Source organism: Copadichromis virginalis, linkage group LG1 (genome assembly GCF_057382275.1).
Source record: "Copadichromis virginalis isolate Kocher_CV1m ecotype Utaka linkage group LG1, C_Virginalis_male_GT1.1, whole genome shotgun sequence".
NCBI classification, from domain to species: Eukaryota; Metazoa; Chordata; class Actinopteri; order Cichliformes; family Cichlidae; genus Copadichromis; species Copadichromis virginalis.
This window is the reverse complement of record NC_140618.1, coordinates 40,247,755-40,262,795: the sequence shown is the minus strand read 5'-3', so window position 1 is coordinate 40,262,795 and position 15,041 is coordinate 40,247,755. Positions and strand designations below refer to the sequence as shown.

Here is a 15,041-nt window from a genome sequence, read left to right as displayed (position 1 = left end):
TCTCTCTCGCCTGCACGTGAGCCTTGTGCTTTACGCTGGGCAGAGGGGGGAGGGGCGGTAGTTACACTCAGTAGCAGGAACAGAGCCAGATGGAGAGAGAGACAAAGAGAGCCAGGGACAAAAACGTGACATTAGAAAGGTATAGTAATCATCCACAACTATTTTCGGTTGCAGATGATAAAGGATTCAGAAAGTTTATTCATCCAGGCCCATATGACAGAGAATATGCATGTTCTTTTTGTTTTGATATTTTAATTTATATTTAATTGGGTTGTGGTTTGCAGTGTTTTGTGTTGTTTTCACTTTAAATTTGTAAAAGGAAAAAGCTGAAAATTTAAATAGTTAAAAGTTGAAATGTGAATAGTTGATTTTTGTATTATATGATTTATTTACTACATTTTATGTGGAGTGAATAAATAAAAGTATATTTACGGTGGCCCCTACAGACAAAGCACATACAAACTTCAAATCACGTACGAACTCTGATGCATGTGCAAACTCCAAAACACGTACAAACTCCGAAGCATGTAAAAACTCAGAAGCACATAAAAACTCAAAACACGTACAAAAGACAACAGAAGTGCTCCAGGATGCTGGGCGCAGTGTGGAGCTTTTGGTATCTTGTGGCTACACAAGCCAGCAAGTACCAACAACCGGATTTGGTGTGTGATGGTAACAGGTAAATTAACTTTTTTTTAAATTATTTGAATATATATGAGTGCCTGTGTATAAATACACAAACAATACACACATGCTTTCAATTGTGTCATTTAAGTGATCTAGTAGCTCTGCTTTGGAAGTTCAGTTCATGCTAGAAATGTTTTTCGGAGTTTGTACGTGTTTTGTCTCTAGGGGCCACCGCATATATTTATATATAAACATACCGGTATATAAATAAAACCACTTTGTTTTACGTTAGTAATTCTTTTTGTGCATAATTTTATATTATTGTTAATAATAAATTAATTAAAGCAACAAAACAACCTGAAGAGCCGGTTCGGAGCCGAAAGAGCCGGCTCTTTTTAGTGAGCCGAACCGAAGAGCCGGAAATCCCATCACTATTTTGTACGTGTTTTGTATTTTGTACGTGTTTTGTATTTTGCATGTGTTTTGTATTTTGTAAGTGTTTTGGAGTTTGCACGTGTTTTGTATTTTGCACGTGTTTTGTATATTGTACGTGTTTTGTATTTTGTACGTGTTTTGTATTTTGCATGTGTTTTGGAGTTTGCACGTGTTTTGTATTTTGCACGTGTTTTGTATATTGTACGTGTTTTGTATTTTGTACGTGTTTTGTATTTTGCATGTGTTTTGTATTTTGTACGTGTTTTGTATTTTGCATGTGTTTTGTATTTTGTACGTGTTTTGTCTTTTGCATGTGTTTTTTATTTTGTAAGTGTTTTGGAGTTTGCACGTGTTTTGGATTTTGTAAGTGCTTTGGAGTTTGCACGTGTTTTGTATTTTGTACGTGTTTTGGATTTTGCATGTTTTTTATATTTTGTACGTGTTTTGTCTTTTGCATGTGTTTTTTATTTTGTAAGTGTTTTGGAGCTTGCATGTGTTTTGGATTTTGCACGTGTTTTGGATTTTGTAAGTGTTTTGGAGTTTGTACGTGCTTTGTCTCTAGGGGCCACCGTACCTTCTTCATGTTTTCAGTGTGACTCTTTGTATCTTCCATTTCTTTCTTTCTTTCCTCTATTTTCATTTTCTCTTCCTCCAACACTTTTTGAGCTTCCAACAATTCTTTCTTCAAATTTTCAATCTCATTTTCTGCCTCATCTTTACGTCTTTTCTCCTCTTCAAGTTGTTGCTTTACATGCAGTAATTCCTTCCTTAGTGTTTCAGCTTCAGCTGTTACATTTGCAGCGTCTTGTGTTGCCAACTGCATTTTCTTTTTTCCCTCTTCAAAAGCTTCCTGCACCTCCTGTAATTCCTGCATCACATTTCCTGCCTCCTTCTTTGCAGTTTGATATTTATTGTTGGCTTCTTGTGCTGTGCTTTTCTCTTCCTCCAATGCTTTTTGAGCTTCCAACAGTTCTTTCTTCATGTTTTCATTCTCCTTTTCTGCCTGTTGTTTTCCCATTTTCTCTCCTTTAAGTTTGAGACCCACATGCAGTAATTCCTGCAATACTACATCAGTTTCAAACTTTGAATCTTTAGCTTCTCCTCTTGATTTTTCTGCCTCTTCTTTTAATTTGATATTTTCAGCCTGTATCATTTGAAGTTCTTCTTGCAGGTTAATCAGCTGTACTGAATTGTGAGGTGAAGCACTCGCCGATCCTCTTCTCGTTCTCCCTCGATTCATTTTGGCCTTTTAAACAAAGGAGCCAACGTTTTGTAGAGGAGTGAAGTGAAGTTTTCGATGTTTCTTCGTCAACTGTCGTTTGTCCTGCACAGAGATGCTGCTGTAGATGTGTCTCTAGCTGTGTCTGGATACAATGAAACATGCTGGAACTAAGTGCTTGTGTTGCACAGTTCTACTGAACATTCCATTTCATGCATGCTCCGCCCACATGGTCAGGAATGTCAGGTGCTGCATCACCAAAGGCTGCTCCCGTTGCCTAGCAATAACAGCTGTTTACTTTTGGGGTCTGGTTCATTATTTAATAAAGAAAACATGTCCAAGTATTGGGTGCTGAGGCTCAGCGCATATTCTAGCCTGCTGTGTGGGTGGGCAGCTAGAAATCACTGGTGGGCAACATGAGTGAGGAGAAAACTGGAGCAGCCAAGCAGGGAGCTGCAGGTTGCTGGTTTGAGTCTCTGTTCAGATGCTGGTGTCTCCTCTCTCTGAGATGTCTGCAAACAGTCCCAGATAAAACAATAAGGATAATAAACAAACACGTGACTAAAATAACAATTATGACTCTGATGTGTTTCATGTGTAGCAGGATGGCCTCTATACAGCAGTCGCTGCAAGCATCCACATCGCCACACTCACTTTTCTTTAAGCAGGCGTGCTGGGCTCCTCCTAAGGAAAGTTTGAAACTTCATTTCCTTCATGCTGGTGAACTTTTTACCAAATATTTCCATCAAAGCTTCTCCATCACTGACAGGGATTGTTTGGATCTTCACACTCATCTCCACCAACCCTAAAAAATGAGTCTCACTTTGCTCATATAATGCCAGGAGTGTCTCCATATTCCACAAAAGTCTGTGCAAACATGTAACAGTATCCCATATTCATATGAATATTATTGATATTATAACAAAAGCTGTCACCAACACAATTGTCACAAGTGCTTTTTTTTATTAGTTATTGCAAATGCTTGATTGCAGTTCTTGCTAGATGACAAAACCACTTATTAGGTTTAGAAGGAAATGACTTTTTCTACATGAGGTAAAGTTGGAGCTGTTTCCCCAAACTAAATTAAATCATCATTTGAAAAACTACAATCTGTATTTACTCTGAACATCTGTGTTAACATTTGAAATTGGAAACATGTAAGTGTAACAAACATGTTAAAACATAAGAAATCAGGAAGGGGCATGTATAGGAATTTCTTTTACTTATGTATTAATCACATTATTTTATTGTATGATGCCTTGGTGCAACTGGATTTTAACATGTCTCACACTCATACAGTAAGACAAATGGTGGGGGTGTAGTAAGGAAGTTGGGGGAAGCAGAAAACTCCACAGGAAGAGTCTTTTGTGTCTTTGAGGACTCTGGGAGGCAGCAAGGGAGTGTGAAACAGCTGTGTACTGCCTTTTGTTCCTGGAGAAGGTATTTAACTGAGAGCCATGCTGGGCTCAGACTCTGCTGACCGTCTGTCCCGCGGTCATGCAGGGACTTCATCAAGCTTGGTTGTCTGTTCTTTGTGTGTTTGATTAAAGAATGTTAGCTACCGCTCACCGCTCGTCTGCAGCTTTATTTAAATGGAAAACTTCCACAACAGCCAACAAAAAGCTTTTTGCTAAAAAAAAGATTCAGAGCAGAAGTTTTTTGCACTGCATTTTAAAATGAAAACATATTGCATTTATTTACAATTAAAGACACAGAGCAGAAAGTGTGTTACTGTTTTACATCCACAGACACACAAGAAAAGAAGCAGGCAACATGAGGTCAAGTTATGGCAATTTTATTTGTGCATTTCAGTTTTTAAAAAACAAGCAAACGTCCCAAGAAGAAGGATGGGGTGAAAGAAAGGTGGAGATTTTAACATTAGGAGGAAGAAACTATTGATGCTGCTGAGTCAGTTCTTTCTCAGCAGTCTGCTCCAGAATCCCCTCCTGTCCTCAGCTTGCTTTTCTTTTTCTTTTGCCTTCAGTTCGTTTAAGGTCTTGTTGAGCTGCTCCTCGGCATCTTTAAATTTTTCTTTCAGCTGCTGTTTGGCCAGTTTCCCTTTGTGTTTGAGGAGCTCTTTAGCTTCCTTTTTGTGCTTTCGCATTTCTTTCAGTGCGTCTTTGCAGTCTTTCTTGGTCACCGTCATTTCTTTCTTGAATACCTTCACCTCAATTTTCTCTTCTGCAAGTTCTTCTTGTACTTTCATCAGTTCCTTCTTCATGTTTTCATTGTGACTCTTTGTATCTTCCATTTCTTTCTTTGCTTCCTGTATTTTCATTTTCTCTTCCTCCAACACTTTTTGAGCTTCCAACAATTCTTTCTTCAAATTTTCAATCTCATTTTCTGCCTCATCTTTACGTCTTTTCTCCTCTTCAAGTTGTTGCTTTACATGCAGTAATTCCTTTCTTAGTGTTTCAGCTTCAGCTGTTACATTTGCAGCTTCTTGAGTTGCCAACTGCATTTTCTTTTTTCCCTCTTCAAAAGCTTCCTGCACCTCCTGTAATTCCTGCATCACATTTCCTGCCTCCTTCTTTGCAGTTTGATATTTATTGTTGGCTTCTTGTGCTGTGCTTTTCTCTTCCTCCAATGCTTTTTGAGCTTCCAACAGTTCTTTCTTCATCTTTTCATTCTCCTTTTCTGCCTGTTGTTTTCCCATTTTCTCTCCTTTAAGTTTGAGACCCACATGCAGTAATTCCTGCAATACTACATCAGTTTCAAACTTTGAATCTTTAGCTTCTCCTCTTGATTTTTCTGCCTCTTCTTTTAATTTGATATTTTCAGCCTGTATCATTTGAAGTTCTTCTTGCAGGTTAATCAGCTGTACTGAATTGTGAGGTGAAGCACTCGCCGATCCTCTTCTCGTTCTCCCCTGATTCATTTTGGCCTTTTAAACAAAGGAGCCAACGTTTTGTAGAGGAGTGAAGTGAAGTTTTCGATGTTTCTTCGTCAACTGTCGTTTGTCCTGCACAGAGATGCTGCTGTAGATGTGTCTCTAGCTGTGTCTGGATACAATGAAACATGCTGGAACTAAGTGCTTGTGTTGCACAGTTCTACTGAACATTCCATTTCATGCATGCTCCGCCCACATGGTCAGGAATGTCAGGTGCTGCATCGCCAAAGGCTGCTCCCATTGCCTAGCAATAACAGCTGTTTACTTTTGGGGTCTGGTTCATTATTTAATAAAGAAAACATGTCCAAGTATTGGGTGCTGAGGCTCAGCGCATATTCTAGCCTGCTGTGTGGGTGGGCAGCTAGAAATCACTGGTGGGCAACATGAGTGAGGAGAAAACTGGAGCAGCCAAGCAGGGAGCTGCAGGTTGCTGGTTTGAGTCTCTGTTCAGATGCTGGTGTCTCCTCTCTCTGAGATGTCTGCAAACAGTCCCAGATAAAACAATAAGGATAATAAACAAACACGTGACTAAAATAACAGTTATGACTCTGATGTGTTTCATGTGTAGCAGGATGGCCTCTATACAGCAGTCGCTGCAAGCATCCACATCGCCACACTCACTTTTCTTTAAGCAGGCGTGCTGGGCTCCTCCTAAGGAAAGTTTGAAACTTCATTTCCTTCATGCTGGTGAACTTTTTACCAAATATTTTCATCAAAGCTTCTCCATCACTGACAGGGATTGTTTGGATCTTCACACTCATCTCCACCAACCCTAAAAAATGAGTCTCACTTTGCTCATATAATGCCAGGAGTGTCTCCATATTCCACAAAAGTCTGTGCAAACATGTAACAGTATCCCATATTCATATGAATATTATTGATATTATAACAAAAGCTGTCACCAACACAATTGTCCCAAGTGCTTTTTTTATTAGTTATTGCAAATGCTTGATTGCAGTTCTTGCTAGATGACAAAACCACTTATTAGGTTTAGAAGGAAATGACTTTTGGAGGTAGCAAGGGAGTGTGAAGCTTAAGGTGTAAAACAGCTGTGTACTGCCTTTTGTTCCTGGAGAAGGTATTTAACAAACCAGCTAAGTATCTTGTAAATTCTTTGTGCTAGTTTTAAAAGCAAGAGGTACTGAGAGTTTGTTTTCTTTGTACATCATATGCATAAAACGTGATAACATCCTTTTAACTTCGAACGACTCACAAAACTTTCTCCCTGTTGAATTCAGGATCACGGGGGATGTGAGCAGGTAAGAAGACCTCTGAGCTTCAAACAGGACCATCAGCCAGAGACACAGCACTTCCGTTCTGTCTTATGGACCCTCGCCACAAAGCATCTGTGTTATTGGGAGTGGAAGATTCTCGCTCAGCATTGGGACTTTAGTGAAGCACATATACAAGCTATAGAACAACAGTGGACAGGTGAGCAGTGCTGAGTTCCTAAAAAAATTATTGACAGTTTTATTGCTATTTTTATTACCTTTTTTGTACTTGTTGGGTTTTTTCATATATATATATATATAAATCTTTACACAGGAAATCATACAAGTTTGAAAAACTGTAATATAAGGCCTGTAATGTCCAGAACCATAGAAGCACTGTTTCATGGGTCCAGTGATTTTATTGAAAATAAATTCTCAAATTTGGCACTGACTGATTCACTCTACAGCATTCTGAGTACCTGAGGTGATTAACTCTGGTCTAGGTCAATTTTAACCCAGATCAAGAATTCTTTCTACAATTCTACTACAACAAATGAACTACAGATCTATTTAGAATATATGGATAGTCTGACATGAGTAAATGGATGCTTAATCCTTAATATTTCAGAGAGCAGATGGTGTTGTTTTTCTTTTGGTTTTTTTACAACATCACTTTTTTGTAGAAAAACGTCTATTATCATACAATATCTTGTCTTATAATGATGACCTGAAGCACAACTACAACTGCCTATACCTGATACCTGAATCTTGGTTAACCAGAGAGATAAAAGCCAGGAGAATAAACCAGATGTTCTCCACTGAACTACCCAAAGTATAGTCTGAATGGCAGCAGAACAAAATGAGAACAGCCCCGCCAACGCTGGAGACAGAGCAATACTGAAGAGTATATGTAAGAAGGATGCAACACATAACAGAAATGCTCAGTGCCTAGTGGATCTAAGAGCAGACTGCAACAACCTCCCTGAAAGGATCCAGTAACCATCACAGTGGCAGACATGTCAAGCAGAGGGATTGGACAGCACCATTCCCTGCCATGTTTAACACCTACTGGATAGGGAAGCTAACAAGCTAACTCCATTAGCATCCTGCAGCACAAATGAACCAGGTGCTAATGGTTGAGACCCACCCGGAATGTCTAACCGAAGGCTGTCCTGATCCCCAAGGATCCCAAGAAGGGGCCGGTCCCATCCAACTACTGGCCAATAACTTGGCTAAACTGCCCACCAGATTGCCCTCCTCCTGAATGGTAGATACTGTACCTCCGTCCATCCAAACCCACACTTGTCCTTGTTGGACATAGTTGGATATAATTGCTAATCTTTCTCTTTGGGTAGATTGGTCCTCCAACCAAGAGCAGTCTCTCCAAGATGACAGCAGTTTGCAACATGGATTGTAATAAGTTTTTCAGCTTTTGTACACTGTTGCAAGAGTTACATTCTGGGCACAGCTTTTTTCTTTAATTCCAAATGCCAGATCTTTGACACCTTGCTTTTAAACTCTATTTGACTTTTAACCTGTTGAACCTTTTTTTTAATTTAAAGTTGAACTTTAAATAAAATATTAAATTATATAAAATAAAATATTGTTTCATTTTGTTGGAGCACTTAAAATGTAAGATATCAGGATGTCATTCAGCTTTGCTTACTGGCCAAGTACCTCGCTTGCTTAACGCTGGTCTGTGGTTACAATACAGACCCAGTGGACTATATGAACTAGTTAGTTACTGTGATTCTATAAATGTTCTGATGGTATAAGAACTGTCTACAGTGACTGTGTTTAACTAAAAGTTCAGATGGATAATTCTTGATATAAATCTAAATTGAAGGTAAGAAAAGCTTCAAAGATCATGGTCACCGGATGCTGTTAATCTGGCTTCATGGAGTGCTCGTAGCTGGAGAAAACCCTACCAAAGGCCTCTATGAGGGGTTGGTGGAAATCTCCCGGACAGATTTGGCAGGTGAGCTAATCAGGGAGGTCACTTCCTTTCACTGGTCAGACTATTTGTCAGTTTTAACAGTCATACAATATTAGTTAACAATATTTCTCCACAGAAAGACCAATAATGCCGTAAGACTGTTTTTCTGTTTGTTCACTGGAATGTGTCTACTTTTTTTTCTTTTCTCTGTTTTCCTCTTCTGGTTTGTTATCCAGAGTTCATCCGACAGAAGGCAAACTCCCAGACCAGCTCTCCTAAAATGTGCTGCGTAATGTGACGGCAACAAGTTTATGCTTATCATCGAGCTATTGTGTTAGCTTTGTTAAAACTTTCTTTATTTAAAGAAATAAAAATGTTATTTTCTATAAATAAAATTACATGATTTGAATTGTGAGTCACATAATGGTTTACATTTTTTAATGAAAGATAGGTGTGTAGCAGCCAGGGGAAAGTTGCTCTCTATTTATTTCTTTTTTTTTTGCCGTGCAATTTTGTCAGGTTTTCTCTACTGCAGCACTTGAACTGTGTTTACCTAGAAGGGCTGTAACAACAGCCTTGCACTGCTGCAGATTTCCATGTGCTGCATCCCATGCCAGTTATCCACACACAAAGAAAGGACAAGACAAGCTGCCCCTAACCTACCCAAAATGCCCCACGCCTGCTGCTTAGGTGTGGGATTTTGCTTCCCCCAAAGGTCCTTGAGGTTCCTGAGATTCCCTAAAGCGCAGATCGTACCTCCCAACATGGGCCAGCTCGCTCCACATGATAGTGCATCCGAGGAGGCGTGGACCCCCCTGCGGAGGCGTGGACCCCCCCGCGCATGGAGAGACCAAACCATGAAACTGGCGACTCCGGGCACTGGTGCTCCATACTCCTTGCAGGCCCCCTGCATCCCAGACCCCAAACCCCAAGACCCTCACACCAACACTAGTTCACTGGATCTAAGACAGAGCCCAGCTCCTAACAAAAAGCGCCCCTCACAATGATGCTTTACAACACTGCATCTGATGTTTTGTGTTGCACTTGATGTTGTAAGGCTTGGATGCAGCTGCTTGGCCATATAAACCCATTCCATGAAGCCCTCTATGCACTGTTGTCGAGCTAATCTGTAGGCCACATGAAGTTAATATTTGCCTCTCTGCCCTTTGTCCTCCCCTCAAACCGGCTGTCACTCCCTAAGCCGTGGTCTGCTGGAGGTTTCTTCCTGTTAAAATGGAGTTCTTCCTCCACACTGACTCCAGGTGCTTGTTAACAGGGGCTCATCTTACTGTTGGGGTTTATTGTAGGGTCTTTATCTTAAACATAAAGCACCATGAGGCGACTGTTGTTTGGATTTGGTACTGTATAAACAAAATTAAAGTGACAGTCCAAAATAAAGTCATTTTAATGAAATTCTTATTTACTCATTGTGAATAAAGTACAGCAGTACATAACACATTTGATTGATGATCGGTGGTTGATTTATTTAAACTAATATAATCATCCTGCTGCAACCAGGTTTCTGTAAGTCAGAGTAAATCAATTTGTTGATCAATTATTAATTCTTGTACTAACAGAGAGAGCAAACCCCAAGTTAGCAGTTCAGTCAACAGTAAAGCAACATGGAGCGAAGGCGGTGTGCATTTCACTTACTCTTTTGACTGGCCTTACTCTTACTTTGAGGAGAGTAATACTGGGAAAATAATATTGTTTTTCTCACTGAAAGCCATTTCCACTCTGTTTGACTGTTACTTAAGTAGATTAACCTTTGGTTTTATATCTTTTTGTCAGGAAAATACTAGTACAAGACTGAGTTCATATCTTTACTTGTTAAATGTGTATTTTTGACCTGTAGACTTGTAGGATTTGTGGAATAAAGAAACAAACTTACTAGAAATGAAAATGAATGTTTATTTTTGTTCATTTTTTAGTATTTCATACAGCTGACTAGCAATTACACAAGCGTGATTGGGATTAAGTCAACGGACAGGTGAAAAGTATAGACAATGATACATTTTCATTTCTCATTTTAAACAAAGCTATTTCAGGCAAATTTGAAAAGCATAAAATTCAAGCTGCATCAATCTCTCCCATCTCTTGGTTGTCTGTGGAAACAGAAAGAAGATGTTACACATATGTAGTATCTGCACAAAAAAATCACAAACACAGGCTGTAAATTGAGGAGATGTGTTCGTCTGGTGTTCTGGTTTATATGCCTTTCACTCATCCCAGCTACATGCTTCTGACCCTGATCAATTAAAATATATGACATTTCATTGTTTTTTGTTTTAAACCAAATGTTTCCACTAAAGTTATCCTGACAAAGCTTTAATTGGTAAAATAAATGTATAGGAACATGATTTTCTATTATAATGAAGTAAACAAAATTCGAAAACATCCGAGCTTATTTACTTACTTTTTCTAGAACAACTTGTTCCTTTGCACAGGTATGGGCACATTTGAGCCTGTCAAACAACAAACAGAGAGAAATCTTTAAACGCTGCTGCATTTCTTTAAGACACCACATGAACATCTGAGTTTGATGAACAGTTTGATGTACTATATCTATGTTGGTGTTTACTAGTCTCCATGATTGTTCTGTGAAACTAGTGGAGGTAGAAAAGTAAGCCGGGGGCTGAGCAGATAGGTTGAAAGAATTTAAGGTCTTCAGCACACAAAGCAGATAATTAAATAAGCATGCTCTCGTGGTTATGATATTCTGAAGCATATTATTATCTATAGACAATAATACCAAACAGAAATTGCTTCCTCTTCCCTCCATTTTGCATCACCCAATGTCAGTTTTGTGTACATATTTGATCTTCAAACACGTTTTACCCCAGTGACGTTGGTTTTTCTGCTTGTTTGTTAACAGGATTCCAGGTTTTTGTGCTTGTCCCAACTTTTTCTATTTATATAATTATTATTTGAGGAGGAGACAGCTTCATAGTACAGTTACATTTTGTTTGAATTTTGAAAACCTCTCAACCTTTAAGCACAAATGGGTGCAGTAGTAGGTTTGGAAACTAAAGGTGGTGCAGAAAAACGGCAAGTAGACTGGCACTTATACAGTGTTTTTGTGCTCTAATTGAGCACTCAAAATTCTTATTAGCCAGTCGCACAAACATTCATGTAAATGCTCTTTCTTATACTTAAGTACCAGACACACATTTGCACAAATTTATCAATAGCGACTCAGAGTTCAGTATCTTGCTCAAGGTCATTTCAAAATACTTCTTGGTGTTGTCTCAGTCTGGAGTATCACTTCCTGTTCTATCTTACAGTGGTATTTTTGCATTGCTTATCTGTGTAGCCAATTTAATTAAAAACTTATAGATAACGTCTTATTTCATAGTGTAATCTTCCTGCGCTTTATCCAAAGCACACTCTGTTGAATCACCCACTAATTATATTTACAGTGTTCAGTCACTGTGTCTTTAGGGATTCGCTAGCTTAGCATTAGCTCTTCACCTGTCTCTCCTACTCTTTCCTGCTCAGATGTTTAGTTACCCCTTGGCCTACTTTACTAATAACTATACTTGTTATAAATGTAGCTTGTTTGTAGCTCCGGAGGCCCCGTCAGTTCTCTTCCATCGGATTTTCCCGAGCAGTTGGGAAAACATGATTGCTGAGTGATGGTGAGGAGGAAGCGTAGTCCTAAATAGAAGCCCCCGGTACACTACCAACCCAACCATGTGTTGAAGCATTTTTCCCCACATGGCGACACACCTGGAACATCTATACATCCATCCATTTTCTTCAGATTCTCTGGGGCCGGGTAGCAACCTAAGCAGAAAAGCCCAGACCTCCCTCTCCCTAGCTCAGGGGTGGGCAACTCCAGGCTTCGAGGGCCGGTGTCCCTGCAGGTTTTAGATGTGTCCTCGAACCAACACAGCTGATTTAAACGGCTAAATTAGCTCCTCAACCTGTCCTGAAGTTCTTCAGAGGCCTGGTAACGAACTAATCATGTGATTCAGGTGTGTTGACCCAAGGTGAGATCTAAAACCTGCAGGGACACCGGCCCTCGTGGACTGAGAATGCCCACCCCTGCCCTAGCTGCCTCCTCCAGCTTGTCCAGGGGAACACCAAGGAGTTCCCATACCACCCAAGAGATATTATCTAGAGTTGGATGTCTCGAGACTGGTCTTGGTCTCGAGACCACTTTTACGTGGTCTTGGTCTCGACTGACTTTGGTCTCGGTCTTGGTCTCGCTGTTTCGGTCTTGCATTCTCAAATCGACATAGTGTTCGGGAGATTTGGAGTCAATATTAAACCCAAAGTACTTACTAGCTAACTGACTGGATGCCCATTAACCTTATAACTCCTGTTGTGTGTGTGTGTGTGTGTGTGTGTGTGTGTGTGTGTGTGTGTGTAAAAACTGAGATGTTCAGAGGTCTTGCTTCATGGTATCGAACAGCCCGCACAAAACAGGTTCTTTATGTTTTAGTTTAAGTGCTGATGTAAACCACAATGTTCAGCAAACATCTATCAGGTCATTGGACTGTATTTTTTTAAAGCTTAAGTATGCACACATGGGATATATTAAAAACTGACAAGCCGTTTGAACACATGATGTGAAATCACTTCATTAACCTGCTGGATTTGCCAAAAGTTCAAATATTTATACTACTTTGGCACATTACTCCTAACTTATTAAGTGGCTCTTAGTGAGGGTCATGATAATCAATTCAATTGAGCAGAAGTGACATTCTTACTTCGATTCGTCCAAATTCATGTGAGTTTCAGTCTGTTCAGCCTGTTTCTGTGTAGCACCAAGCAGCAGACCTAAACCTGGATGTGCTTCTGGCTTCTGCCTCTAATGAAAACGGATGAGTGTAAAATGCAACCATTGTTTGTAGTTTGCTGCCACCTACTGAGTGAAAAAAGAACTGAAGCTGTAAAAAGTCAGTATTCCTAATGATAGGCTTCGTTTTGTTTCAGTTTCAGTTCACTATACAGCTCATCAAACTGTTTTCCCTTTACGTTTTGATATAATAGCTTTTTAGTACTACTGAGACACATACTGCCTTTTCCTTCTGTCAGAGTAATATTTTCTTGAGCTGTGTAACTGGATTGTTCAAACATAGAGGTAGTTTGGATTCACTGACACAGGAGCCATACGCCCTTTCTGCAGTTTCTATGCTTCCTTAGCTCGTTTATGTCGCCATTGTTAATCCTGTCCTGTGCAAACAAAAGCTCAAGCTACACTTGTCTGACTGACAGAAGGTTCAAGAGAAGGACATTTGCTCTCAACTCTTTCCCTGTTGAAATGTTATTCCAAGGAAGTGAGTTTCCTACAGGGTATGGAGGGTTAGTATGTGTTAATGATTTCAGTGTCATGCAGGGGAAAGCAGCATTCAGTGGAAGCTTCTCGGTGACTGTTTTAAATCCAAATATGACCCTTATTTGTGGCGCATGTTAACATACGGTCAGCTCAGGAGTTAGTATCAGTGATGTGGTTGTCACGAGGTTGCGCACAGCATCACCGGCAAGGGGGCTTGGTTTGAGAGGTTTTTGGCATCTGTGATGTGATTTACAACCATCCACTCATGTACAGTAAGAAGCCGCACTCACAACCGTGGGCATCAGCAAGTTGGTGAAATTTAAACAAAACAAAACAGCGTTACATCCGAAACTCTCTTATTGTACCCAAAATACAAATTTTAGTGATTACATGTGGCTTCATTAATTATGTTCAAAAGGATGAATACATAACGCAAGTAATAACTTTATGATCAGTCAGTGAATGAAGGAGCTCAAGAGTGCAAATATAGTTGCAATAAAGTGACAAATATGCCCTTTTATGTCAAACAAAGACCGAAATAAGTGGCATCAGTGTGAGGATGAAAATGAGCGATCCAACCTCACACTGCAGATATCAGGGCAAAGCACAGTGGGGGGGTTGCAGTCTGCACGCACAAGAGGGCTAACAACGCTGTGAGTGACGGAATCCACCCAAACTGAGGAACAGCTTCTTCCCCAGAGCTGAAGCCTGCACTGTTTGCACTATAATATAATATAATATAATATAATATAATATAATATAATATAATATAATATAATATATCATGTTGCTATTTAATGTTTTTTGTTGCAGCTGCTCTGTGAGCCAAGCTTTCGTTGTCTAAATTCAATGGCAATATATCTCTGCACCACACGATGGCGATAGATTCTCACAGACAGTCTGTGCTCTGCTTCCGCCACCAGTCATCTTTAAATCTTTTTTTTATTCAATGAAACCTTTATTTAACTGTCCATCTCGCAGCATTACTTTAAAAAAAATCATATTTAAATACGTAAATAAATATAAAAGCCAAGGGTAAAAGAAAAAGGTAACAATTATAAGAATACACGCAAAAATTCACATACATATATTGTTTTGAGCCTTTTTGTTGGTGCAGTCTGATATTGATTGTATGTGCATGTGCACATCCTTAAAATAATGACAGAAATATGGTGTTTTGTTAGTAAACTTACATTTATGGATCAAAAATTTAGCTAAAAGTATTAAGAAATTTATCATAAAAAAACATTTCTCATACTTCTTGGGGAACTTAAAGAAACAGAATAAAACATTTTCCCATCGTAAAGAAAACTCCCTTAAAATATGGACAATAACAAAGCTGCTAAATTCCTTCCAGAATCTCTGTGTAAAAGAACAGTACCAAAAAAGATGTGTCACAGTTTCTGGATGATCCCCACAGAAAGTACAATTAGTATTTA

General features: G+C 39.3%; 2 long non-coding RNA genes across 3 annotated transcripts; one reads left to right on the top strand and one right to left on the bottom strand.

Annotated features, from left to right (window-relative positions):
• Window positions 1-15: 15 nt before the first annotated feature.
• Window positions 16-9,779, top strand: LOC146719285 (uncharacterized). 2 transcript variants are annotated; one of them, XR_014921302.1, is made up of 4 exons: window positions 16-139; window positions 6,410-6,602; window positions 8,229-8,360; window positions 8,555-9,779. It is a non-coding gene; the product is annotated as an uncharacterized LOC146719285 (long non-coding RNA). The 2 variants fall into 2 exon arrangements; XR_014921301.1 differs by lacking the exon at window positions 16-139 and having other exon boundaries at window positions 3,931-6,602.
• A 430-nt stretch (window positions 9,780-10,209) lies between these two features.
• LOC146719284 (uncharacterized) lies at window positions 10,210-12,552 on the bottom strand. Its single transcript, XR_014921299.1, has 2 exons — window positions 10,735-12,552; window positions 10,210-10,423 (listed from the first exon to the last, which is right to left on the bottom strand). It is a non-coding gene; the product is annotated as an uncharacterized LOC146719284 (long non-coding RNA).
• Between the last annotated feature and the right edge of the window lie 2,489 nt (window positions 12,553-15,041).